The 27,259-nt window shown below is 36.9% G+C and overlaps 1 protein-coding gene across 15 annotated transcripts in view; it reads left to right on the top strand.

Moving 5' to 3' along the window:
* Positions 1 to 27,259, top strand: part of STRBP (spermatid perinuclear RNA binding protein) — a 177,964-nt gene that overhangs the window by 27,172 nt on the left and 123,533 nt on the right. Inside the window, exon 1 of one of the 15 annotated variants that reach the window (XM_057499016.1) lies at positions 11,381 to 11,502. The exons of 13 other annotated variants lie outside the window; for them this stretch is intronic. The gene's annotated coding sequence lies outside the window, so the exon portion shown is untranslated. Of the gene's footprint in view, positions 1 to 11,380; positions 11,503 to 27,259 lie in introns of those variants that run through there. One more of the 15 variants, XM_057499017.1, reaches the window with a different exon arrangement.

Below are 27,259 nucleotides of genomic sequence, written 5' to 3'. Positions count from 1 at the left end.
TTGGTGCACATGGTGTGTGTGGGGTCACGGGGAAGACATAACTCAGAGAAGACAAATAGAGACTTGTGGCATCTTACTACACTGATGGATAGTGACTGCAGTGGGTATGGGGGGGACTTGATAATAAGGGTGAATGTAATAACTGCATTGTTTTTCTTGTGAAACCTTCAAGAGTGTATATCAATGATAACAATATATAAAAAGATCTCATCACTTTAATGTTTTAAGCAACATACAGCTGTCGAATTCTGTTATGTTACAGTGTTGTTGTTTTTTTTTTTTTACTTAATTTTCTTGGGCTGAGAATCTTTTTTAAATTAATAATTCATATAGTGTAATCATACCCTTCCCCCCAGAAAAAAAAAACCCTAAATCTAAAACCAAAAACTACTCAAAACCAAAAACTACTCTGGTATTGTAACAAGTACATTTAATGGCAAAGAAAATGTGAAGCTCTCCGTATTCCGTATTAGTCTGCCACATCTTTGCAGTTTCCATGCTATTCCTTTCCTTAGCATTGCGGCCGGGATATGTTGAATTATGCCATATGTGGGTTTGGTTAGAGTATGTATGTTCTGTGTCCATATGACACTGCGTTTTCAGTCAGTTTCTCTGATGCTTGCCACTGCTGCTGCTTCACATGCAGGTGGAAGAGAGCTCTTCATTTCAAATGCTTCATGTTCTGTACCTTGTTGTCATGGTTTGTGTATAGGTAGGTAAATTTGTGTAAGTCATGATATTATTTTAAATTCTTCCCTTTAATTTTAGGTTAAATCCTAAATGGAAATATTTTAGAAGCCAGATTAATAATTCCATTTTTTTACGTACAGAAGTTTCACAGATAAAAATAAACCTAGTATTCAACATCTGACTCAAACTCAATTGCCAAGTAGGGATATTATTTAAGAATATACCATAATGGGTATGGGGAGGGGACTCCATAAGGGTGAATGTAGTAACCACATTGTTTTTCTTGTGAAACCTTCATAAGAGTGTATATCAATGATACCTTAATAAAAAAAAATACCGTAATGAACTTATCTTTCTTAGGCTAATTCTTTGAGTCTTTTGTTTCTGCAAGGTGGGTGAGATTTGTGTTAAAGTTTCCATTTATCAGTGGAAAGATTTTTGTAGCTAAGATTTTAACAAATTGTTAATGGCCAGATCCTTAATACAAATTAATAATTATATTGGCATGCTAATAAGGATACTCTTAACTTTGGAGGATACTGATTCTCAGTCTTGATTGCACTTTAGAATTACTTAAGAGCTTAAAAAAATAACAAGTACCTGTGTTGTACCTTGACAAATTCTTGCTGAGTTGGTCTAGTATGCTGCCTAAACATCAGGAGTTTTAGGGGTTATTCGTATATGCATCTGAGGCTGAGACCCACTGCTCTGGGAGATTTCTCAGTCCACTCAAGGGGAAATATTTGATTTTGGAGAACATATTTTTACCTGTGGAGCTTAGAAAACTTACTTTGAGATAATTGTGGGGTCACTTGGTATTATAAAAAATAACATTCAATAATATGTTATTCATCTGTATAATTTTGTAACATAATAATATGTAAAATTCATCTGTATAATTTTGTCATTTCAAGAATTATATAAGTGGAATCGTACAGTAAGTAAACTTTTAGGATTGGCCTTTTTCACTTAGCATAATTCTGTTGAGATCTAGCCCCAAGTTGTTGCACATATCAATAGTTTGCTCCTTTTTATACCTGAGTAGTATTCAATAGTGAGTAGATATGTCACAGTTTAATCATCACCTATTGAGGGACAGTTGGATTGTTTCCAGTTTTTGGCTACTACCAGTAAAGCTGATGTGAACATTGATTTTTTGACCAGGCTTTTGTGTGGTTATAAATTTTCATTTCTCTGGGATTAATGCCTAAGAGTGCAATTGCCAGGTTATATGGTAAGTGCATTTTTAGTTTTGTAAGACACTATCATACTTTTTCAAAGAAGCTGTTGCTTTTTACTTTCCCAACAGCAATGTATAAATGTTTCGATTTCTCTACTTCTTCACCAGCATTTGATGTTATCACTGTTTTTTTTATTATTCATTTTATTATCATTAATCTACAATTACATAAAGAACATTATGGTTACTAGACTCCCCCCTTCACCAAGTCCCCCCCGACAAATCCCATTATAGTCACTGTCCGTCAGCGTAGTAAGATGCTGTAGAATCACTACTTGTCTTCTCTGTGTTGCACATTCCTCCCTACGCCCACCCACATTATACATGTTAATTGTAAGGCCCCCTTTCTTTTTCCCTGCCCTTATCCCTCCCTTCCCACCCCTCCTGCCCAGTCCCTTTCCCTTTTGTAACCGTTAGTCCTTTCTTGGGTTTTGTGATTCTGCTGCTGTTTTATTCCTTCAGTTTTTCTTTGTTCTTATACTCCACATATGAGTGAAATCATTTGGAACTTGTCTTTCTCCTCCTGGCTTATTTCACTGAGCCTAATACCCTCTAGCTCCATCCATTTTGTTGCAAATGGTAGGATTTGTTTTCTTCTAATGGCTGAGTAGTATTCCATTGTGTATACATACCACATCTTCTTTATTCATCTATTGATGGACACTTAGGTTGATTCCATTTCTTGGCTATTGTAAATAATGCAGCGATAAACATAGGGGTGCATCTGTCTTTTTCAAACTGGGTTGCTGCATTCTTAGGGTAAATTCCTAGAAGTGGAATTCCTGGGTCAAATGGTATTTCTATTTTGAGCTTTTTGAGGAACCTCCATACTGCTTTCCACAATGGTTGAACTAATTTGCATTCCCACCAGCAGTGTAGGGGGTTTCCCCTTTCTCCACAACCTCGCCAACATTTGTTGTTGTTTGTCTTTTGGATGGTGGCAATCCTTACTGGTGTGAGGTGATATCTCATTGTGGTTTTAATTTGCATTTCTCTGATGACAAGCGATGTGGAGCATCTTTTCATGTATCTATGGGCCATCTGAATTTCTTCTTTGGAGAACTGTCTGTTCAGCTCCTCTGCCCATTTTTTAATTGGATTATTTGCTTTTTGTTTGTTGTGGTGTGTGAGTTCTTTATATATTTTGGATGTCAACCCTTTATCGGATCTGTCATTTATGAATATTTTCTACCATACTGTAGGATACCTTTTTGTTTTATTGATGGTGTCCTTTGCTGTACAGAAGCTTTTCAGCTTGATATAGTCCCACTTGTTCATTTTTGCTTTTGTTTCCCTTGCCTGGGAAGATATATTCATGAAAAAGTCGCTCATGTTTATGTCCAAGCGATTTTTGCCTATGTTTTTTTCTAAGAGTTTTATGGTTTCATGACTTACATTCAGGTCTTTGATCCATTTCAAATTTACTTTTGTATATGGGGTTAGACAGTGATCCAGTTTCATTCTCTTACATGTAGCTGTCCAGTTTTGCCAGCACCATCTGTTGAAGAGACTGTCATTTCCCCATTGTATGTCCATGGCTCCTTTATCATATATTAATTGACCATATATGTTTAGGTTAATATCTGGGGTCTCTATTCTGTTCCACTGGTCTGTGGCTCTGTTCTTGTGCCAGTACCAAACTGTCTTGATTACTGTGGCTTTGTAGTAGAGCTTGAAGTTGGGGAGCGAGATACCCCCCACTTTATTCTTCCTTCTCAGGATTGCTTTGGCTATTTGGGGTCTTTGGTGTTTCCATATGAATTTTTGAACTATTTGTTCCAGTTCATTGAAGAATGCTGTTGGTAATTTGATAGGGATTGCATCAAATCTGTATATTGCTTTGGGCAGGTTGGCCATTTTGACTATATTAATTCTTCCTAGCCAAGAGCATGGGATGAGTTTCCATTTGTTAGTGACCTCTTTAATTTCTCTTAAGAGTGTCTTGTAGTTTTCAGGGTATAGGTCTTTCACTTCCTTGGTAAGGTTTATTCCTAAGTATTTTATTCTTTTTGATGCAATTGTGAATGGAATTGTTTTCCTGATTTCCTATTAGTTTGTTGTTAGTGTATAGGAAAGCCACAGATTTCTGTGTGTTAATTTTGTATCCTGCAACTTTGCTGTATTCCAGTATCAGTTTTAGTAGTTTTGGAGTGGAGTCTTTAGTGTTTTTTATGTACAGTATCATGTCATCTGCAAATAGTGACAGTTTAACTGCTTCTTTACCAATCTGGATTCCTTGTATTTCTTTGTTTTGTCTGATTGCCGTGGCTAGGACCTCCAGTACTATGTTAAATAACAGTGGAGAGAGTGGGCATCCCTGTCTAGTTCCCGATCTCAGAGGAAAAGCTTTCAGCTTTTCACTGTTCAGTATGATGTTGGCTGTGAGTTTATCATATATGGCCTTTATTATGTTGAGGTACTTGCCCTCTATACCCATTTTGTTGAGAGTTTTTATCATGAATGGATGTTGAATTTTGTTGAATGCTTTTTCAGCATCTATGGAGATGATCATTTGGTTTCTGTCCTTCTTTTTGTTGATGGATTTTCGGATGTTGTACCATCCTTGCAACCCTGGGTGAATCCCACTTCGTCATGGTGTATGATCCTTTTGATGTATTTTTGAATTCGGTTTGCTAATATTTTGTTGAGTATTTTTGCATCTACGTTCATCAGGGATATTGGTCTGTAGTTTTCTTTTTTGGTGGGGTCTTTGCCTGGTTTTGGTATTAGGGTGATGTTGGCTTCATAGAATGAGTTTGGGTGTATTCCCTCCTCTTCTATTTTTGGAAAACTTTAAGGGGAATGGGTGTTATGTCTTCTCTGTATGTCTGATAAAATTCCGAGGTAAATCCATCTGGCCCTGGCGTTTTGTTCTTGGATAGTGTTTTGATTACCGCTTCAATTTCTTTGCAGGTAACTGGTTTGTTTAGATTTTGTGTTTCTTCCTTGGTCAGTCTTGGAAGGTTGTATTTTTCTAGGAAGTTGTCCATTTCTTCTAGGTTTTCCAGCTTGTTAGCATATAGGTTTTCATAGTAGTCTCTAATAATTTTTTGTATTTCTTTTGGGTCCGTCGTGATTTTACCTTTCTCATTTCTGATTCTGTTGATGTGTGTTGATTCTCTTTTTCTCTTAATAAGTCTGGCTAGAGGCTTATCTATTTTGTTTATTTTCTCAAAGAACCAGCTCTTGGTTTCATTGATTTTTTTCTATTGTTTTATTCTTCTCAATTTTATTTATTTCTTCTCTGATCTTTATTATGTCCCTCCTTCTACTGAATTTAGGCCTCATTTGTTCTTCTTTTTCCAATTTTGATAATTGTGATGTTAGACTATTCATTTGGGATTGTTCTCCCTTCTTTAAATATGCCTGGATATCTATATACTTTCCTCTTAAGACTGCTTTCGCTACGTCCCACTTGGGGCTTTGTGTTGTTGTTGTCATTTATTTCCATATATTGCTGGATCTCCATTTTAATTTGGTCGTTGATCCATTGACTACTTAGGAGCGTGTTATTAAGCCTCCATGTGTTTGTGAGCCTTTTTGCTTTCTTTGTACAATTTATTTCTAGTTTTATACCTTTGTGGTCTGAAAAGTTGGCTGGTAGAATTTCAATCTTTTTGAATTTACTGAAGCTCTTTTTGTGGCCTAGTATGTGGTCCATTCTGGAGAATGTTCCATGTGCACTTGAGAAGAATGTGTATCCTGATGCTTTTGGCTGTAGAGTTCTATAGATGTCTATTAGGTCCATCTGTTCTAATGTGTTGTTCAGTGCCTCTGTGTCCTTACTTATTTTCTGTCTGGTGGATCTGTCCGTTGGAGTGAATGGTGTGCTGAAGTCTCCTAAACTGAATGCATTGCATTCTATTTCCTCCTTTAGTTCTATCAGTATTTGTTTCACATATGCTGGTGCTCCTGTGTTGGGTGCATATATATTTATAATGGTTATATCCTCTTGTTGGACTGAGCCCTTTATCATTATGTAGTGTCCTTCTTTATCTCTTGTTACTTTCTTTGTTTTGAAGTCTATTTTTTCTGATACTAGTACTGCAACACCTGCTTTTTTCTTCCTATTTTTTGCATGAAATATCTTTTTCCATCCCTCGACTTTTAATCTGTGCATGTGTTTGGGTTTGAGGTGAGTCTCTTGTAAGCAGCATATAGATGGGTCTTGTTTTTTTATCCATTCAGTGACTGTGTGTCTTTTGATTGGTGCATTCAGATTGATAGGTATGTACTTATTGCCATTGTAGGCTTTAGATTCGTGGTTACCAAAGGTTCCAGGTTACTTTCCTTACTATCTAAGACTCTAACTTAACTCACTTAGTATGCTGTTACAAACACAATCTAAAGGTTCTTATCTATTTCTCCTCCTTTTTCTTCCTCCTTCATCCTTTATATATTAGGTATTGAATTCTGTACTTTCTGTCTATCCCTTGATTGACTTTGGGGATAGTTAATTTAATTTTGCATTTGCTTTGTAATTAGCTGTTCTACTTTCTTTACTGTGGTTTTATTTCCTCTGGTGACAGCTATTCAACCTTAGGAACTCTTCCATCTATAGCAGTCCCTCCAAAATACTCTGTAGAGATGGTTTGTGGGAGGTAAATTCTCTCAGCTTTTGCTTATCTGGAAATCGTTTAATCTGTCCTTCAAATTTAAATGATAATCTTGCCGGATAAGGTAATCTTGGTTCCAGGCCCTTCTGCTTCATGGCATTAAGTACATCATGCCACTCCCTTCTGACCTGTGAAGTTTCTGCTGAGAATTCTGATGTTAGCCTGATGGGCTTTCCTTTGTATGTGATCTTATTTCTGCCTCTGGCTGCTTTTAACAGTCTGTCCTTATCCTTGATCTTTCCCATTTTATTTACTATGTGTCTTGGTGTTATCTTCCTTGGGTCCCTTGTGTTGGGAGGTCTGTGGATCTCCATGGCCTGAGTGACTATCTCCTTCCCCAGATTGGGGAAGTTTTCAGCAACTACCTCCTCAAAGACACTTTCTATCCCTTTCTCTCTCTCTTCTTCTTCTGGTATCCCTATAATGTGAATATTGTTGCGCTTGGATTGGTCACACAGTTCTCTCAATATTCTTTCATTTTTAGAGATCCTTTTTTCTCTCTGTGCCTCAGCTTTTTTGTATTCCTCTTCTCTAATTTCTATTTCATTTATTGTCTCCTCCACCATATCCAACCTGCTCTTAATACCCTCCATCGTGCTCTTCAATGATTGGATCTCTGACCTGAATTCATTCCTGCGTTCTTGGTTGTCTTTCCGTACCTCCATTAGAATGTTCATGATTTTTATTTTGAACTCCCTTTCAGGAAGAGTCAGAGGTCCATATCATTAAAATCTTTCTCGGGAGTTGTATTAATAATTTTACTCTGGACAAGGTTCCTTTGGCGTTTCATGTTTGTATATGGTGCCCTCTAGTACCCAGAAGCTCTATTCTGGAGCTGCTCAGCCCCTGAAGCAATGTCGGGGGTCGCAGGGGAGTGGTACTGGTGCCTGTGGGGAGGAAAGAGCTGTTCCCCGCCTCTTGGCTGCTGTGCCTGTCTCCACTGCCTGAGCCAGTGGGCCGGTCACACAGGTGTAAGTTTTTGTCCCAGAGCAGCCGGATATGGATCCCTGCTTTCCATAAGCGGCCGGAATCCCAGTCTCCCCAGGAACTCTGTATTAACTTTCCAACCCGGTATTCATGCAAGTCTCATGAAAGCACTATGAAATGTAGGTTTGTGCTCCCAGAGCAAATCTCCGGAGCTAGGTATTCAGCAGTCCCACGCCTTCCACTCCCTCCCTGCTCCGTTTCTCTTCCTCCCACTGGTGAGCTGGGGTGGGGGAAGGGCTGGGGTCCCACGGAGCCACAGCTCTGGTACATTACCCCATTTGGTGAGGTCTGCTCTTTTCTCCAGGTGTGTGCAGTCTGACGCGTCCTCTTTCCTGTTGCTCTCTCAGGATTAGTTGCACCAACTATATTTTCTAATTGTATTCAGTTTTAGGAGGAAGCCTCTGTCTCTCGTCTCATGCCGCCATCTTTCATCACTGTTGTTTTTTAAAGAAAAATTAATAGATTTTGTTATTTAGAGGAGGTTCAGGTTTATGGAAAACTGAACAGATAGTGTTCCCATATATACCACCCTCCTTCACTAGTTTCACCTTTTAAAGTCTTGTGTTAGTATAGTAAATTTTTTAAAATTGATGGACCAATGCTGATTTATTGATATGATTATGTTGATATGCTTAGTGTTAACTAAAGCCCATAGTTTACATTAGGGTTCACTCTTCGTGTTGTATATTCTGTGAATTTTGACAGATGCCTATGTGTCCACCATTAAGGTACCATATGGAATAGTTTCACTGCCCTAAAACATCTGTGTTACATTTATTCATCCTTACCCCACCCACAACCCCTGGGTAATTACTGATCTTTTTCCGGTCTCTATACAGTTTTGCCTTTTCCAGAATGTCATGCAAGTGGAATCTTATGTAATCGTCTTAGGTTGGCTTCTTTCATTTAGCAATATGCATTTAATGTTCTTCCATGTCTTTTAGTGGTTTGATAGCTCATTTTTTAAATTGCTGGATAATATTTCTCTGTATGGATGTATCAGTTTGCTTATTTATTCACCTATTGAAGTACATCTTGCTTCCAGTTTTTGGAAATTATGAATAAAACTGCTGTGAACATTTATGTGCAGGTTTTGTATGGACATAAGTTTTCAGTTCATTTGGGTAAATACCTTAGGAATGTGATTCCTGGATTGTATTCTAAGACGTTACTTAGTTTTGTAAGAAACTGCCAAATTTTCCAGAGCAGGTGTACTATTTTACATTCCTACCAGCAAGGAATTATTTTTATTTTAGCCAGTCAGATCAATGTGTAGTGATATCTCATTGTGGCTTTATGGTTAATGATATTGAACATCTTTTTGTGTGCTTATTTGCCATCTGTATGTCCTTTTCAGTGAAATGTTTGTTCATGTCTTCTCCCTTTTTTTCCTAATTGAACCGCTTGTTTTTTGTTTGTTTGTTTTTACTGTTTTGAGAGTTTTTCATATATTCTAGACAGAAGTCTTATTGGGTTTCTGGTTTGCAGATATTTTCTCTCAGTGTTTAGCCTATCTTTTAATTTTAAATGGGTCTTTCATAGAACAAAAAACGCTTTTAAATTTTGATGAGGTCCAGTTTATCACATTTCCTTTTATGGATCTTGCTTTTCATGTCAAGTCTAAGGACTCGACCTAGCTTTGTGTCCTGAAGATTTTCTCCTGTGGTTTTTCCCTAATAGTTCTTATAACTCTACTTTTGTGATCCATTTTGAATTATTATTATTTTTTGTATAAGATGTGAGGTTTAGCTCAAAGTTCTTTCTTTTCTTTTTTTATTTGGGTCTGTGGATGTCCTGTTCCTCTAGCATCATTTGTTGAAAAAAGGCTACCCTTCCTCCACTGAACTGCTTGCACCTATGTAAAAACTCAATTGGGCATGTTTATGTGGATCTACTTCTGCATTCTCTATTCTGTTCCATTGATCTGTGTCTGTCTTTTGCCAGTACTGCACAGTCTTGATTGCTGTAGCTGTGTAATAACTCTTGAAATTGAGTGGAGTGATTACTCCCCTTCAATTCTTTTTCAAAAATTTTTAGCATTTTAAATTAATTTTTTAGCAGTATATAAATTTCAGAATAAATTTGTGTCTTAAAAAAAACCTTGATAGGAATTTCATAAAATCTGAGATCAATTTGGGGAGAATTGACAGCTTTACTGTGATGCATCTTTGCCATTGGATTTTAAGAGATGGGAATGAGAGAGAAGTTCTGTAGAGAAAGTACTCAAATTACTTAAATTGGACAGAGATATTTGTTTATAACTAGTAAAATGTTAACTTTTTAATCCCTTTTCCCACACAGTTTCTGGTGCTAAAAACACACTATTAATCGAGTAGAAGAAATGGAAGCAATTGCTCATTTATTCCTAAATATATTCACTCAACATCCTTATGAGTATCTGTTGTGGGCCAGGCACTGTTCTAGGCACTGGAATACAGTGGTAAATGAAAGGCAGGGTACTTTCATTGGCCTTCTGTTCCTGTGAGGAAATGATAAACAAATAGTCAAGAAATATGTCAGTTAAGTACAATGCAGACAATTAAACTAAGTTGATACTAAAATAGGAGAGTGATGGGGTGGCTTTTTGTTTGGATCAGGGAAGGCCTCTGAAAGGATCTCATTTATGTTTTGTTCTGAATATTAAGAGTCAACTTTAGGGAGAAAACTATTCTATTTGTGCAGGACAGATAGAGCAGTGCAGGGATACAATTGGTATGTGGAAGGAAGCAAAAAAGGGTGGGGAGGGAAGAAGGGGTTCAGATAGATATAGAGAAGTAGGTATAGATGAGTTTGGTGAGGCAGGGGCCAAATTAGCTGGGGTTTTGTAAGCTGGTTTTTATTCTGAGGATGATGAAAAGCCACTGGAAGAGTTTGGATAGGGGAATGAAAAGGTTTGATGTTTAAATAATGACTCAGTTATTGTATGGAAAAAGGGTTGTGTGTAGGGATCAGAATAAAAGTGGGAAGGTGAATTAGGAGGCTATTTCAGTTCAGATGAAAGATGATGCTAGGAAAGGATTCAGTATATTTTGCAGTTGATAGGGTATGTTGACAGTCTGTATGGCAGGGCTGAATTTTTTCCTTTCAATGAGATGGTTAAAACTTGGGAGAAGAGTAGGTTTTGAGGGAAAAAAATCAGTTTTGTCTTGATCGCTGTTTTCAGTAATGTCAGTCTGCAATGGGTAGACAGTCTAGATTCCAGCTGGAGGCCAGGACTTTAGGTGTAGTATGGTGATCTGTGTGTACATAGACATTACTAAGAGTCATAAAATGTGATAAAAGAAAAGAGGGCCTAGGACAGAGCCTTGGAATTCTGGGACATAAGGTCTGAAAGAGGTGGAGGTAGGGCTTGTAAATACTGAGAAGGTTTAGCCACTGGTGCCTGGCTCTTCTTAGTTTGGCCCCCTTGAATTCATAGACTTGATAACATCAGAGAAGATGCAGTATCCCTAGATTTTGGTGTGGTGGGCAGACAATACTTGAAATTTTTATATGTAACAATGTAACGGTTTCATTAAGAAAGCACACACACACACACAGCAGGTGAGTACTCTGGGTCTAGCTTAGTGCTAAAATTGGGGGAGACAACAGAAGTGTAAAATAATAGACCTTGCTTTCATTGAACTTTTATTAAAAGAGAACTTTAAAAAACTGTAAAGAAGTAAAAAAAAAAAATGTGTCGACTATGGTATTTGGGGAGGATTTCTTGGAAGGGTTGCAGGTTGAAAACTGAGGAGGACCTAAGTAGGCAGAGAAGAGCAAATGCAGGTAATAATATAACAAGGTATGGTGGACAGAAAATTGGATTTTCACTAAGAGAACCTGGTTTGAATGTGGGCCCTGTCACTTAACAGCTTTGTGACCTTGGTTGAGTCGCTTTGAGCCTGTATCCCCCTGGGAGCAAAAACCTGCTTGCCTCATAGAGCTGCTGTGAAGATGAAGATGGTATGAATTGCTTCAACTGTAATGGTAATATACTAGTTCTCATGGTGGAGGCCGGTTCAAATATAATCATTTTATTAACATGCTTCCTAAGTTAACATGTTTCATTTTGTACTTTGTATTTATCAAATATTGTAAATTTCTATTACAATTATTTACTAGCTCACTGTGAGGCATTCACTAAACCTTCGATGGTAATCATTATTACTACTCTATTCTGGCTCTAAGAATAGCATAGCAAAAGGGGATGACAGTCTCTGCCCTTCCCTGAGTTTTGCTCTCCTCTCTGTGGTGTTGTACCCATAGGAATGCAAGGCATTCAGTGCCCAGATACCTACATTTGCGGTATGGGTACAAATAAAAAGGTCAGGATAGGTGTCTTCATTGGGCATCATTGTGGCAATGAGACTAAATGTGGCCCAGGAGAAAAAGGTAAGATGTGGATAGGCAGGGAAGACAGCCTAGGCATTCCATACTAAGAGGGCTTTTGTTTTGTTTTATGTATTTTATTTTATGTATTGCTTAATTTTAGGGGTAGCAAAGCATAACTGTTACTGCCTCTTCTGAGGCAATAATTACTAATATTTAAAGATTCTCATTCTCAACTTCTGTAATGTTATAATTGAATGTACCTTTCCCCCTGTACAATTTATTGACTTGTGCCTACTGTCCAGATGGCATTGTATTGTAGTTTATTTTTGGAGTGTCTTTTTAAAAATGTGGAATTACTTTTATGATATACGTAGGTTTAATGTCTTTTACAGGTTTTTACTTTTATGTGTATAAATAACAAAGCTCTTCCTATTTTATGCTGTAAGATTCACTGTTAGACAGGCAGGGTAAATTTCTGAAATTTGCTTGGGTAGTCTCTTTTCACACTTTTATATTTGGGTCTCAACTATTTATAAATTCCTGTGCCTATGTGGGATGGTAGGATGACTCTTTGTTTTGGAAAACAGTGCCATCAGAGTCCCTGTACAGCCTGTGCTGAAATTGAGTTGTTTTAGTACAATGCCCTGTTCTCTCTTGGTTACTGTAATGATTTGTAAATAGCCAGATCCTAGGTCATGCTTCCTTTGCGCAGCTGTCTTTCTACTTGCTGGAAGTTATTAGATGCCCTTAACTTGCCTTTAAGGGAGTCTAGGTTTAATTGCATATTTACTAGAATACTTTGCACCACTAGCTAGGTAAAGCGAATCTTTGATAGCATTCCACTAGCCTTCCTTATTATAAGATACATGATCAGCTCAGTGAAATTGTGCAGTATTAAGATGAATTTTATAATTTTAGTAATAAAAACTAACATTTACTGAGTGTTCTTGTGCCATATATTCTGCTAAGCAGCTTTAAAGCATGGAATTTTTTCATTTCAACATCACAGAAACTCAATGAGGTGAGTATTGCCTTTTATTCTCACTTTGTATTCAAGACAGAAAGGTTTATTTCCTATTCCAAAGTTACACACTTAGGAAGTGATTGGAGCAGGGATATAAACAAACCTAGACAGTCTGATTTCATGGTCTGTTCTCTTTTCCACTATGCTTTACAGTCTTTTCAGATAATGTCTTTTTGGGAAATTGTCACATCTGGCATTTTTTTTTTTTTACCTTTTATGTGTTACTTTGTATGAGGACATTAGAAGCTAAGTTGCCATTATGGATTTTATTGCTGTACCTATCACCTTTGTGTTAGGGGCTAACCCTAGCTGCTCATTAGAACCCTAAAATACATTGACTAAAATCCAAAATAAAGTGCACAGTAGTTCAGAGCAGGTGTCTACATCAGCCTGTGGCTCTCCTTTATATAAGCATTTAGGGCACCTTAGGCATTGTGGCTTATGGGGATTTTACCATCTTCAGTGCATGGCTTCCAAGGTTCTTGTTCAAAGTGTAGCACAAGAGATTTTCTCATAAGCAAGTGAAGTGAAAGTTGCAAATATAATTCTGCTGGTTTCTGTTGCTGAGGGCTTAGTTTCATTGTGTTATCTAGCTGCAGAAGAATTGGGAAATGTAATGTCTTTTCTCTTTGCTGACACTAGGAGGTAAGGTGTTCTATAATATTTTGAGTATTTCATCATTGTTGAAATGTTCCTAGGAGTCCATTTTCAGCTACAGAATGTAAGGGTGGGGAGCCTCATCCTATCAATAGCTCTCTTTTGAAGAAATAGAAGGTGGGTTTTGGTGGACAGTTAGCAGTCTCGTCACAGTTGTAATGCTGTAGATTTCAGTAGGAGTGCTAGAACAGACCAGTGCTACATTTACAAAGTCTGATTGCACACATTCAACTCTTGATTCTTGTAACAGTCCTGTGAGGTAAGTAGATAAAAGCAAGTAGTGGTATTCCCATTGTAAACAAAAGAACAGAGACTTGAGTGATTCAACATCGAAGGGAACCAGCTAGGAAGTTGCAGAACTGGGACTTAAGTTTAGATCTCATGGCTTCAAAGTCAGTGCAGTGTGTAGAACAGTTTTTTGGGTGCAGAAAATTCTATCCAGCAGTTTTTATCCTTGTTTTTTATGTCATCACTATCACTACTTTTATATATTTCCTTAACAGTGTGTTCAGTACATTACTGATGCCCAATATACTGACAAATTACTGGCATCGTTTGATATTATTTTGAAGATTCAGAAAGTACTTTAAGAACTTGCATTGCTTCATAGTCATCATTACATTCATAAATGACATCCTATATTAGATATGCCATTTAATGGAATACTAGGCAACAAAAGATTTTATTCTCCTTGGAAGTCGCATTGTATAGTCTCATTTCTGGTAGATAAAATGATGTGTAATTGAGCAAAGGAAATAAAAAAATTGGAGCAGTTTTCTCTTAGTAAGTAAAATGTGTTTCTTATGAAATGCAGTGCTTAATTATCTATGTAGTTTCATTGATAATTTTGCTGTACTTACTCTGTGGCAAAAACTGTCTTAGTACATGCTATTCCAGAAACAGGGAATCTTTTCTGTTTTATAGCAGCTGGAGGAGTCCTTCCTTTCTCCTTGCTAACACTAGGAGGTGGTAAGGTGCTGTGCTTTAGTATTTTGAGTATTTTTATCAAAGCTGAAAGTCTTGGAGAAGTGCTTCATCAGAGAAAGAGTTTGGTAATCTGATTTATGGATTGGAAACTGTGGACTGTGGCAGAATGTTAAGTATTAGTACAGATGGATTATTAATTAATACAGGTGGAGACTACTTACACATTCCATTTTAATATAACAAGGACAGCAAACTCATTCTGTTGACTTATTTTTGATTATTTTGGAACCCTATTTTGTTGAGCACTATTCCTAGATTATTTCAGAAGAGGTAACTTTTGTACAGCTGAATTTTCATAGATAGAAACAGCATAATTTAAAGTTCTTTTCTATATAGCAAACTACCCTGTCGACATTCCTTACAGCTTTAGTTTTGCCATGAAAGGGACAAAGTTCAGAGGAAGAAATACTATCTGTTTTTTTCTGGTTGGTGACTTAGAGCTTTCTGGGATAATTGTATTTTGCTGGAGTTGTGTCTTAAGTGCTGTACTCTTTTCTTAGATTTTTAGTTGTCTGACAAGATATCAAGAGAAATGTATTGGTTGCATCATGAATTTTCTGAAGCCTAATTGAGGTCTTTATACAACACAGATTACCATTCTTTGAATGCTTTTGGAAGCATAAATAGTTACCCAGATCTATAATCCGTTATTTCAGTACATACACTCTGAATTTTAAAAAATAGGCTAAAAATAGACTGTATTTTTAAAAGAGGTTTATCCTCCAACTTCTGTAGTTTTGAACTACTCACTTTTTGGAAAAGGGCATGTAAAATTTTGGCCTCCAACCACAGACAAGGAACACAGGCAAGTGTTCTAAGATTCTGTCAGTGCCTCTTTACTTGCCTAAAACTATGAGACTTTGAGGCCATTTTGATGAAGTTCAGTTACAGTGATTTGTAAGGTATGCTGTTTGAATCCTGGTCATAATGTATGATTCTTGTATTCGCTTGTGTTTGTAACTTGAATGTCTAGTACGAAACAAATTAAAGCAGTTGGACAAATAAAAAAGATTTAGCTGAGATGAGGCACTTTAGGTGATATTACTCTTACCAAAAAAAAAAGAAAAGAAAATTAAGAAAAGGTCTAGGATTACAAAGGAGGATAGAAATAGCCCTGGACTATTCCAGTCAGTCATGAGTCCAGGGTTTGAGTCTGAGCTTGCTAAAAAGTTAATTTGGTGACCATGGGCAAGATACTTCACCCCTTTGGATCTTAGTTTTCTCTTAGAAATAAGGGTCTTGTATGAGTCTTTTGACCAGTTTTAACGGTCTGTTGTTCTCTAGTTCTTGTCTCTGATTTCTCCCTATTCTCCTAGTGAGTGTTTTTGTCTTGTCAAGAGAAAGTTAACAGTAGAAAGCTGCTAGCTCTTTTTCTTTTCTTCCAATGAATGGTCTTGATAATAGAAAACATGATTTGAATTATCCTATCTAACTTAATGTGTTTTCTGAAACTACTTTTAAAGGAGGCATGAAATTGAAAGTATTTAGTTTTACATTTTATTTGTGCTTCACTGCTGTCACTATAAAACAAGCATGTTTTGAAAACTATAAAACAAGCACTTTGAAAGACAGAAAAAAACACTTTGAAAACCTAATCAATGAAAGAAAATCACCTAGGTACCTGTTGTGCCTATTGAAGTCCTTTGAATTTCCGTTTTAAGGTAGAAGGCAATAAAATCAGTTAATGTTTGTGAATGGACCTTTTCCATATAAATCAATATAAATGCATTGCTGTGACATTTTTCTCTAAGCATTTCATTAATAAAAAAGTTCCAACATGCAAAAAGTTGAAAGAGTTGTACAGTGACTACCTATATAATCTACAGTTAGTTCAAGTTCAACAGTTAACATTTTATTTGCTTTATTAAATATCCATCTATATCGACCCATCTTATTTTTGGTGTACTTCAGAATAAGTTGCAGACATCTATGTAGTTTACCCTTAAACACTTGGACATGCATGTAGAGTTCAGTACTTGCTTATTCTTTTTTAAGATAAATTTTCATATGTAAAAATGCACAACTCTTCAGTATGCCACTGATGGCAGTCATTGAGCACCTGACATTTTTCAGGGTCTGTGCTAGCTGGCAGATAGAGGGGTGAAGATGACACAGCCTCTGCCTTCATGGTGCTAGTAGGATAAATAGGAGAGAGATGTGTAAGAAGTAAATTCAGTATTGTACTTGGACATTTTGTTGCAAATAATGGAAACCAGCAGTATCTGAAGATAGAGGTCTTGCTTTCAGAACTTAGGGCAGGAATTCAGGCGGGCTTTAGGAAGGACTGGAAGGCCCACAGGACTGTCTCCTCTGTTTAATTCTACCCATCTGTTTTTTCTTTTCTCTTTAAAGCTCTGCTTCCTTCTCTTTGTAATACATATGGTAGAATATGGCTGCCCTCCCCACACTCAGCCTTTTTTTTTTTTTAAACAGTTCTTAGCCACACAGAGACTCCAATTTTTTTTTTGTGATATTTATTTATTTGTCTGTCTACCTATCTATCTATCCATCTATTTATTATCTATTTATCTATTTATTTTGTTAAGATATCATTTATATACAATCTTATGAAGGTTTCACGTGAGCAATATTGTGGTTACAACATTCACCCATATTATCAAGTCCCCCCGCTCCAACTCCGTTGCAGTCACTGTCCATCAGTGTAGTAATATGCTATAGAATCACTATTTGACAGAGACACCAATTTTTATTTCAATTTGAATTCTAAATTTCTGGGAAATAGAATCTGATTGGCATAACCCTGGTTCAGTATGCTTGAGGGCAGGGTTTTGAAGTACATACCTCCTTTTGGAAGCCTGCTTTTGTGGATGGAGCCAAGTAGAGAGGATAGAAGAGACAGTTCCCAGGGCAAGTATGGGACTATATTGTACGTGAGGCTGACACTGAAAAATGTTTCTAACTATAAGTGTGATTAAATAATTCTATAGACAAGAGCAGAGTACAGAAATAGCATAGAGAGGGAATGAATCACTATTTAGGGATGGAGTGGAGGTCAGGGGCAGCTTTCTGGAGAAATTGGCTGAGTTAGTTTTTGAAAGATAAATTCAGTATGGCAGAGTGAAGGAAGGATAGGCCAACGGAAGAGCAGCAGTGGGAAGATAAGAAATGGCATAGCGTATTTAGGTAAATGTAAGCACATTAATACATTTGGAGGAAAATTTTGTAAGTGGAGCAGGTTTTTTAGAGGCGCGCGCGCGCGCGAGACAGAGAGACAGACAGACAGAGTGCTATAGAGAGAGATCTAGAGAGAGAGAGATGGATATCAGGGCCAGTTCATAGAGAACCTTATCTTGCTGAGATATGGGAAGCCAGAAAGAGTAGGTGACAAGCAGATTTGTTTCCTGAAGAGATCATTTCATTGGATGAACTAGAGGCAAGTTCATCCTCTTGAGAGTCTAAACTAAGAAAATGGAAGTGAAAAGAAAGGGAAATATGTAGGCAGAAAAATCTTCAGTACTTGGGATTTATTTGGATGTAGGGGAAGGTGAAATCTTAAGATGATGCCCCCTGATCTTTTGACCGGAGTGACTGGATGCATTGGGATACCAGCCAAGATAAGAAATACAAGATACTGAGGTGCTGTTAGTGGTATAAAATCTTGATCTGGCTGATAATTGCAAGGACATTTTTTAGGACTCTTAAATTGTGCTTATAGGTTTATGCATTTTCCTGTATGTAAATTATATTTCACAATCTAAAATGTTAAAGAACAAAAAGAAATACAGGAAAAAATACATTTGGGGAAAAAATGCTGACTTTAGGATCAGACATTTACATTTGGGGTGTCCATGCAACCCTCCAGATGGAGATGTATAGAAGGCAGTTGGATATGAAGTCTGAAGTACAGAAGAGAAGTATGGGCCACTGACACAGATGAAAGGGTTAGATTAGGTCTAATTCTCAAATCTGGCTGTATATTAGGATCTTTTGGGTAGTTTAAAAAAGTACTGACAACCTAGATCCCACCCCAGACCAATTAAATCGGTCTCTGGGGGTGTGAGGGTACAACGTCTAGCTTGTGCTTCTTATTTTAAGTCAGACATGAGAACCACAGGGTTACAGGAAGATCACTTATTTCCTACATTCTGTGACTGAGAGGTGGAATTGTGGAAAGAGAATTTTGTAATTGCTTTAGAACTCAGTATAGGTTTATCATTTTTTTTTGCACAGCATTCTTATGCCTTGTGTTTCCCCCCATTAATACCTGAATTTTAAAAAGTATGCTTTTTGTTAAAAATAATTATGCATATATTCTTGAAGAAAAATATGTGAAGATACAAGCTGTTTTAGTTAAAGCAGTTATAAATCACAGGCTTTCCTTTGATGAAATGGCTGTATCTTCCCTTCCCTAATTTCAATGACTTTGTATATATATTTCAATGACAAAGTATATAGTCTTTGCAGCCAAACACAGAAAATTGTCTCATCAGCTGCAGTGTCTCTGAATAATAAATATGAAGGACAGTGACTGGTAAATAAATTCTGTGTGTGATGTGGTCTGAGAGCTGGACATCTGTAAAAGGTACTGCATGGCTTTGTAATTCAGGGCCCTGAATATGTCAATAAGTATTTATTAGCACCTGGGATATGCCCAGGAGTATATTAGGAAATTAATGTAAATTACTAAATGAATAAATAGATAAAAATATATGGGACTTGGCACTAGACCTGGCAATGTTTGAGTTGGGGAAGGCATATAAATGAGTCGAATCTAAAATTATTTGGTAATTATAAGAATCCATTTGCTATTCTGAAACTGGAATGATTTCTTGGGCTTGAGCATTGAGGGGTGACTTATATACAAATGATTCTTCTAACATACTGGTCTCTAGTTACTTGAACTCTCCCCCTCTAGTGGTGTTGTTTTCCATGGACCTCCAACAGATCCATCGATTCTACCACTTTTTCATTGTCTTTTATCTTCATGATGTTCTTACCCCTTCGTTGCCCAGTTTAAATTCCAGTCAGTCACTACAAATTCCACCACATATACCCTCAAATCCCATGCTCTTTTTACATTATTGTACTTAACTTGGCAAAACTTATCATGCTGATTCAGTCTAACTCTCCTCCTTTGTATCTGTACCCATGCATCTGAACAGAGCTGGAAAACGTGTCTGAGTACACACATACACACACACTCCCACTCCCTTACACCCATGCTGACTGATCATATTTTTAAATTCATGACCTTGAAGCTTAAGTGGGTTCTTCATGCTGCCAAGCAATTACACATACCTAGCCCATTCATGCCTGTCATTCTCCTAGACAGCTCTTTTGCACATCCCCTTTCCCTTTGAACCCTTAAACCTTCTCTCCCATTCAATTGATGGCTCTGCTTCCTACTTCACTAAGAAAACAGAAATATTCTGTACCTATGCATTCAACCCTCACTCCTGTTAATCATAAATGAACTATTTGTGTAGCTATCAGAGACAGTTCCTTCACTGTGTACTAGATACTATCCCCTCAGCTATTCTAGGATATTGCTCCAAGAATCCCCCCACCTATAACTTTCCTTTATCACTATTTTGTTTTCTTTTGGATCATTAATCAGCATATAAACATATTATTTTTTCCCACTTTAAAAATACTTTGTCTTGACCTCACTTTCACTGCCAGATACTGTCCCATTTATTTGCCCTCTTTCGTAGCAAAACTTCTGAAAAGAATTGTTCAACTGTTTCTAATTTGTTTCCTCCCATTCTCTCTCTTCTGATGTCTTTTTATTGAGATATAATTCACATACCATAAAATTCAGCATTTTGAATGTACAGTTCAGTGGCTTTTAGTATGTTGACAAAGTTGTGCACTGTTGCTGCTAATTCTAGAACATTTTCATCACACCATGAGAAACCCCATTCCCCTTAGAGTTACTTACTGTTCTGTCCCCCAGTCCTTGGCAGCTGCTAATTTACTTTCTGTCTGTATGGATCTGCCTTTTCTGGACATTTCATATAAATGGAGTCATACAGTATGTGACCTTTTGTGTCTGTCTTTTACTTAGCATAATGTTTTCAAGGTCCATAAGTATTGTAACATGTATCAGTACTTTATTCCTTCTTATAGCTAAATAGTATTCCATAGTATTCCATTGTATGGATGTATTGTATTTCCTTTATCCATCAATTGATGGATATTTGGGTTTCAACTTTTTGGCTGCTATGAACATTTGTATCCAGGGTTTTGTGTGATATATGTTTTCAGTTCTCTTGGGTGTATACCTAGGGATAGTATTGCTGGGTCATATAGTAACCTTACGTTTAACATTTTGAGGAACTCTCAAACTGTTTTCCAAAAGACTGTATTTTACATTCCCACCAGCAATGTATGAGGGTTTCAGTTTTTCCATCTTGTTCTCTCCTAAGCCAGCTTAAGCAGACTTTTATTCCTACTTCTCAACTGAAACTGCCCTTGACTGCATTTTACATTCCCACCAGCAATGTATGAGGGTTTCAGTTTTTCCATCTTGTTCTCTCTTAAGCCAATTTAATCAGACTTTTATTCCTACTTTTCAACTGAAACTACCCTTGACAAAGACATCAGTAACATCAAGGTACCTAAATCAAAGTTAATTCTCAGTTCTCATTGTGTTTAACCTATAAACATTGGTTGACACAATTGATTATGCATTCTTCGTACATTTTTTTCACTTTTGGCTTCCAAGACATCATACATTCTTGCCCCACCCCCTCAATTTTATTGGTCAATCCTTTTCAGTTTACTTGCTGTTTCTTCCTTTCTCCATGTTTTTTAAAATTGGAGTTCCCGTTGGGGATCTTAGTTATACTTACACATTTTTTAATACTACCTGTATACTGGGTCCCAAGTTGATATCTCTAGCTGAGATCTCTTTTTTTGTACTTCAAAGCCATTTATCCAGCTGCCTACTCAACATCCTCACCAGGGTGTCTGATAGATATCTTAAATGGAACATGTCTAAAAGCAACCCCCATTTCCTGTCTTCATAATGTGCTTCATCCATAGGTCTCCCCATTTCTGATAATGAAAATTCCACGCTCCAGTTGTTAAGGTCAAAAACCTTGCCGCTATCCTTCACTCCTCCTTTCTCACATCCCACATCCAATCTTTTAGGAAGTCCTGTCGGCTCTCCCTTCGCAGTCTACACAGAGTCCCAACACTTCTCACCACCTCCACTGTTGCCATCATCATTTTTTTTTTAATTGAAGTATCATTGATGTACAATCTTATATTGATTTCAAATGTACAACACAGTGGTTCAACAGTCACCCATATTGTTAAACCCTCATCCCCTCTAGTGCAGTTACTATCTATAAATGTAGAAAGATGTTACAGAATAACTGACTATATTCTCCATGCTGTACTACTGTTCCGGTGACCACCTTACACTGTGATTGTGAATTATTATGCCCCTTTATCCCCCTCACCCTCTCCTCCCACCCACCCCTTAGTAACCACTAGTCACTTCTCAGTATCTAGGAGTCTGCTGCTGTTTTGTTCATTTTGCTTTGTTTTTATATTCCACAAATAAGTGAAATCTTATGATAATTGTTTTTCTCTGTCTGGCTTATTTCACTGAGCAGAATACTCTAGATCCATCCATGTTGCAAATGGCAGGATTTCTTTTCTTTTTATGGCTGAATATATCCCACTGTCTATATATTATACCACGTCTTCTTTATCTATTCATCTATTTATTGATGGATACTTTGGTTGTTTCCATATCTTGGCTATTGTAAATGTGGCAGTAAACATAGGAGTGCATGTATCTTTTTTGATCAGGGATTTTGTTTTCTTCAGGTAAATTCCTACGACTGGAATTACTGGGTCAAATGGTATTTCTACTTTTAGTTTTTTTCGAGGAACCTCCGTACTGCTTTCCACATCGCTTGCACTAATTTACATTCCCACTAATAGTGTAGGATGGTTCCCATTTTCTGCATCCTCGCCAACATTTGTTATTTCTTGTCTTTTGGATAGTGGCCATCCTAACTGGTGTGAGGTTATATCTCATTGTGGTTTTGATTTGCATTTTTTCATGTGCCTGTTGGCCATCTGAATTTCTTCTTTGGAGAAGTGTCTGTTCAGATCTTCTGCCCATTTTTCAGTAGGGTTATTTGTTTTTTGGGTGTTGAGGTATATTAGTTCTTTATATATTTTGGATGTTAACCCCTTATCAGATGAGTCTCTTACCAATATATTTTCCCATACTGTGGGGTGCCTTTTTGTTCTACTGATGGTATCCTTTGCTGTAGAGAAGTTATTTAGTTTGCTGTAGTCCCACTTGTTCATTTTTTATTTTGTTTCCTTTGCCTGAGGAGATGTGTCCAGAAAAAAATAGCTAATACTAATGTGCAAGAGATTTTTGTCTATGTTTTCTAGGAGTTTCAATGGTTTCATGACTTACATTCAAGTGTTTGATCCATTTTGAGTTTTCTTTTGTGTATGGAGTTATGCAGTAATCCAGTTTCATTCTCTTGCATGTAGCTGTCCAGGTTTCCCAGCACCAGTTGTTGAAGAGGCTGTCTTTTCCTCATTGTATATTCATAGCTCCTTTATTGTATATTAATTGACCATATATATATGGGTTTATATCTGGGTTTTCTATTCTGTTCCGTTGATCTAGATCTGTTCTTGTGCCAGTACCAAACTGTTTCGATTACTGTAGCTTTATAGTAGAGCTTGAAGTCAGGGAGCTTAATCTCCCAACCATCTTCTTGATCTGACCATCCATCGTCTCACATAGATCTCTGTAGAAAATTCCTCATCAGATCCCCTGCTCTGTGTTACTTTACTGCCAACAAGTCTAGCTCAGCTCAATAGCCCAAATAATCCTTTATGAATGTCAGGTCATATTCATTTTCTGCCCAAATGCTGTATTGATGCCTTACTTCACTCAGTGGTAGCCAAACAACACCCTATGTCATCTGTCTTATTACTTCTCTGACTTCACCTACTATTATTCTCCCTGGTTCACTCCATTTTCCCCCTTGCTGTTTTCCAAATAGGTAAGGCATGCTTCAGACTAAGGGCCTTTGCATTTGCTGTTCTTCACCTCTTTCAAATTTGCTCAAACCTTAAACTTACTCTAATTTTTAATTCTGCAACTTGTTCTTCCCATCTCTGGGTTTCTCTTACTCTGCTTCTTTTAAATTTTTGCACAGTACTTGACTTTGAAATTGATTGACTGCATTCTTATTATGTTTATGATATTCCATACTCCCTCCCAACCCTCTGCTAGGCTGAAGCTCCATGAGGGCAGAGATTTTTGTTTTGTTCACTGATGTGTCTTTAAGTGTTCAGAACAGTGGAACACACATCCTAGCCATTCAAGAAATACTTATGGAATTAGTAAATAAATGGATGGCTACATAGGGGAGGCAGGGTCTGAGAGTCAGGCTTTGAAAAATTTTGATAAGCAAATATTGTGATATCAAAAGTTTTGTGGAGAAAACAGCTTGGAATCTATTTTCGCTCCCATTCCCCTCTTTGTGCCTGTAGCAAAACCTTCTTACTCTTCAAGGCATGGGTATTTGATTTCGGACCTGAGTTTGAATCTGCTGCTTACTATATATGATCTTGAGCAAGATTTATGCCACTCTTGAGTCTTTTTTAAAAAAGTCATTTTCACTGAGGTATATTTTACATATAGTAAAACTCACCTTTTTTTGGGTATACAATTCTATGAATTTTGATAGACTTTCTGATTATGTAACCACTGTGTAACCACAGTGTTATAGTACAATTGGGTTTTTCATTCACCAGCTGATATATTTTTGGGTTCCTAGTTTTGAACATTTTCATGTATCACATGTATATTAAAATATTTTTTTAGGGGTAGACATATGTTTTCATTTTTCATGGGTATATCCCAGGAGTGGGATTGCTGGGCTGTATGGTAAGTAGATTTATTTTACAAAAAATTGTCAAACTGGCCAGGCAGAGAAAGACAAGTACCAAATGATTTCACTCATATGTGGAGTATAAGAACAAAGGAAAACTGAAGGAACAAAACAGCAGCAGAATCACAGAACCCAAGAATGGACTAACAGTTACCAAACGGAAAGGGACTGGGGAGGATGGGTGGGAAGGGAGGGATAAGGTGGGGAAAAAGAAAGAGGGCATTAACATTAGCATGTATAGTGCGTGGGGGGCATGGGGAGGGCTGTGCAACACAGAGAAGACAAGTAGTGATTTTACAGCATCTTACTACGCAGATGGACAGTGACTGTGAAGGGGTTTGTCGGGGGGACTTGGTGAAGAGGGGGGCCTAGTAAACAATGTTCTTCATGTAATTGTAGATTAATGATACCAAAATAAAATAAAAAATAAAAAATAAAAAATAAAGAAAAGCAAAAAAAATTTGTCAAACTGGTTTTCAAGGTGGTGGGTCTTTTTTTCACTTTTATTAAATCAGCTATTAGGACTCTTTGTTGCAAACATCAGAAATTGACTCTGACAAGGGAACTTATGAACAGGATATTGTTATGGCAAAAATATAGGCATAGAAATTAGATCAGTGGTTGCCAGGTGGGAGGTGAAAAGAGGGGACTGACAACAAAAGGACCCAAGATAATTGTTACTGCAGTGATGGAAATATTTTTTATCTTGATTATGATGGTGGTTACATGATCAAAAAGTCTATCAAAATTCATAGAATTGTACACCCAAAAAAGGTTATGAATAGGATATGGCTCTTGGAGGGCTGGAGAGGCAGGCTCAGAAGTTCTGTATCCAGGAACATTATCTTAGGCACAGACACTAGATTTTGAACTGCCAACACTATCAGGTATGCTAGACACCGTACATACAACTATTGTCCCTAGGAACAAATGAATGAAGCTGCCTGTGCTTTTAGCACTTGCCAGAATGTATTCTCTGAGACCCAGCTTCCTTGAGTCATTACTTTGAATTGTCTTCTAGAGACCTAGCATCCTTGAGTCATTACTTTGAATTGTCTTCTGGAGGTGGGCTCTGCCTCATAAGATGGGAGTCCCCAAATATAGGAAAGGGTTTCTGATGGCGCTGCTAAAAGAAATGATACATGTGTACCACAAATATCTACCTCCAGAGGTGGTCGTGATTAGATAAAGTAATTTCCACATGGTGCCTGGAACTTACTAGGGTTCTGGAAGTTAGTAGGATATAAATGCCAGTTCACTTCCTTGTCTACTTTTTTCTCTTCTGGCTTTGTAATTTTTCTGTTGATGTATCGTAAAACAGTGCATAGATCTTAATTACATACAGCTTAATGAATTTTCATGAAGTGAATATATTTTTAACCAGTACCTAAAAGAAGTAAAGCATTACTAGCACTCCAGAAACCTCCCATTACCCCTCTTCTAGAAACTACTCACTTCTGCCTCACCACATAACCACTATACTGACTTTGACTAGTTTTGCCTGTTTTCAAACTTTATATATTCAGAATTGTGCACTATGTTGTTTGTATGATTTCCTTCCACATTTGTGAGCTTCATGTTCTTATATTTGGCAGGAGTTGATTTCACATTGTTCTATTGTTTGATTATAACATTATCCGTTCTGTGGATGGACATATGGGTTATTTCCAGTTTTTGAATAATGCAAGTTAGGTGTTGCTATAAACATTCTTGCATATATCTTTTAGTTTACCTATTTACACATTACTGTAGGTAAGTAACATGGAGCGGAATTACTCATTTACTTTCAAAGTTGTATAGTTTTTTTGAATTCTTTTGGTGGTGTTCATAGAAAATTCAGTCATCTCTTGTTATTGATACCATTACCCCTTATCCTGACAATGTATGAATCTTAGTCATGGATTCCATTACATTCAGCTTTAGCAGAGAATGCCAAAAGTTTTCTAAAGTAGTTTTTCACCCTTTATACTCCTATCAACATACATGTGAGTTCTGGTTGGTTACATGTTTATGACGTCTTTGTCCTTTCAGTAGGACTTTGTATCCAGAATAATACTTGTTTAATTCTACATAAGCAGTTGGATGTAGCTCTCTATCGTATTATTAACTCTTTGATATAAGATTCTATGTTTTATCTCTATCCTCTCAGTATTAAATGCAGAATATATATATATATAGTAAATGTATATATATTTAGAATATATACCCTCTCAGTCTTAAATGCAGAATAAATATATATATAGTAAAAAAAAACAGCATATATATATAGTAAATGCTCAGTGAAAGTTGCATCAAAAAAGTGAATAAAGAATCTGTAGGACAGATTAATCTTGGTATTTTTTTGGGAGAGAGAAGTTGATGATCTGACTGTAATTAGAAGTGAATGATGTATTGGAAACAGTGGTGATAGGGTTGAATTAAGGCAGATGGAATATGATTGAATTCTGGAGGTAATAGCCCTTTTCAGTTCCTGAATTGGGAGAGAGTTAATGAAAGCTATTTTGTTCTTGAGTGAAGAATTGTATTTTTGTTTAAAGGTATGCCCATCTCTTAGGAAATGGTTACAAAAAAAATTGGGCCCGTGATTGGACACATACGACAAGTCATGGGTTGGTGTTTATTTGGTCAGCTTCATCTCTTATTTGTCCATAAATGAAGCTCACATCTATCTCTGTAAAGATTAGAATTAATGTGAAAATGTGAATAGTTTTTTTTCTTATTCTCTGCATATTTTATTCTGTAGTAATCCAAGACTCAGAACTTAAAAATGTGTGTTGTGGAGTGTAATTTTTGAAATAGAGGAAATTCAGCTTCTGCCGGTATAAATCCATGTGGAATT

The sequence above is a fragment of the Manis pentadactyla genome, chromosome 3, assembly GCF_030020395.1.
Source record: "Manis pentadactyla isolate mManPen7 chromosome 3, mManPen7.hap1, whole genome shotgun sequence".
In the NCBI taxonomy this organism is placed as follows: domain Eukaryota; kingdom Metazoa; phylum Chordata; class Mammalia; order Pholidota; family Manidae; genus Manis; species Manis pentadactyla.
This window is presented reverse-complemented; position numbering and strand designations above follow the sequence as displayed.